Source organism: Ptychodera flava, chromosome 19 (genome assembly GCF_041260155.1).
Source record: "Ptychodera flava strain L36383 chromosome 19, AS_Pfla_20210202, whole genome shotgun sequence".
Lineage (NCBI taxonomy): Eukaryota > Metazoa > Hemichordata > Enteropneusta > Ptychoderidae > Ptychodera > Ptychodera flava.
The window spans coordinates 20868929-20871132 of NC_091946.1; positions in this window are offsets into that span (position 1 = coordinate 20868929).

Genomic DNA, 2204 nt, shown 5'->3' on the forward strand with positions numbered 1-2204 from the left:
CGTACATGACAGCGTCAATTCATCTAAGGGGCCGGTCAGAAATTTCAGTGGGGGCGGAATTTTCGCCCTCGAAATCTCAGTTGGAGTATGTAAATGTTGCTTATACAAATTCCACACAGCGGAGTCTCTTTTTCACCAAGACATTTCACTTGCATGAAAAAGTGCCAGTTTACGTGATGAATGCTTGTAGCGAGCAAACGTTACCATAAAAAGAAATCAATATCATCTGATTTCAAAATTTATTTCTCGAAGGGAATTTCTTATTAAGGCCTATTTCGGTTTTTACTGAATATTTCTTTTCGGATTCGCAATAATGTAAATAAGAACGTGATAACGGTTTGTTATAAATCAAATAAACCGGTAGCTTTATATATACCGATTGATAATCATTCTTTGATAAAAAAAAGATTAGAAAATCAGATTTTTAAATATTTTAAATGACAGTTTCTGTGCCAGAATAGATCGGCCGCGAAAACTCTATTCCCAAAATTGGCAAATTTAAAATTTTGTGTGAAAAGCGAAAATTAAAGATTGGTTTCTTTTCCGTTGAGATAAATATATATGTTTTTAAGTATTCTCATTATGTTTTAGTATAAAGGTTGGACGCTTAATATATGCATTGGCGTATGGCGTCGCTTTGAAATAGGTAATTTGCAGGAAAAAGAGTAAAAACCTATACCAGATGAAATATTGCGCAATGAGAGTATTCGTAATTAAGGTTTGATGATTGTCCGTCTAACGTGACACACTGCATTCCTTTAATGTTAGAGCTGGGCACCCTTTCGAGGTTTATAAACAATCTGTATTCAACGATGGTGTTATGGTTCTATGGTATAGTACGGTACCCGCCTACGCAATTTATTTCAAATCTGATAGGGGCACACTCAGACGTGCTGAACGATGATGGCTGTCCTCACTTGACTGCATAAGTTGCATGCCCAGGGCAACATTGAGGGCAACATGCTGGATGCCTAGGAGAACATTGTAGATGCCCAGGCCAGCATTATTGGATGCCTCGGACGACATTGAACATGACCAGAGCGACCTGCAAAATGCCCAGAACGATATCCTTATTGCTTTAAGTTATCATAGTAAATGCCCAGGACATGTTCAATTCATAGGACAACATTGTGAATACGCAGTGTTGCGATACCCCATATTCATTTTAGTTTATATATATATATATATATATATATATATATATATATATATATATATATATATATATATATATTGTTATGTAGGTCATTTCCCCCACACTCATCATGACCTGAGTTCAATTAGTCTAGAACATTCCCAAGGTCACTGCCCTTGATGACCTCACAACCTTGAATTCAATTAGTCATGTTTGGAATGTTCTGGAAAGTTGATTAGTTGTGTAAGGGAGATAATTTTAGAACAGTAATTAGCATGTCAATAAAAGTTCTAGATTGTTCTTACATGCCTTTATAAAAGGGACGTGCACAGCTTCCAGTCAGACTTTTGGGATCGTGTCTCTTGTGTGTTACTATAAACTCCAGCAGTAGTCATTCTCAAGACTGTTCAAGACCTTCACTGTCAACGCTGGATTTATACTGTGGACTTTGTGTAGCTTCAAGCCTGCAAACCAAAGGACTGTTCATTCATCCGACTGACTGTTACAACTCTGAGACTGGAGCTTTGCCGTCCCAGCTGAGATAAGTAGTCTGTACACTTTAAAGCTTGTATTCTATCCCTAACTTTAGCAATTAGTTTTATTTTCGTAATAAATTTTGTTTAAACGTTAACTGCTGAGTTCACCCTTTTGTTCGTTTTCTCTGCACGTAACAAAATTGGGGGCTCGTCCGGGAGACGAATATTTTGAGCCGTTTGACAACATTTTGACAGCTTTTCAAAACTACTATATACTGTGAACTCAGCGAAATTTAATCATGGCGGAATTTAAACCAGAGGAAATGGATGACCTTGATCAGGACACATTTGATTCCCTCAGAAAGACGACCTCATAACACTGGCCAATTTCCTTAAGGTAGAAGTTAAACGCTCTATGCGCAAGCGAGAAATACAGTTCAAGATTGCAAAACATTTAGTTAAATCAGGCCATTTTGAGGAGTCTGCCTTAAAAGATTATGAGCCCGAGTCTACCTCTGAACTCAGAAAATTAGAATTAGAAATGCAGACAAAATTTGGAGATCAAGAAACTAGAATTACAAATGAGAGAGAAA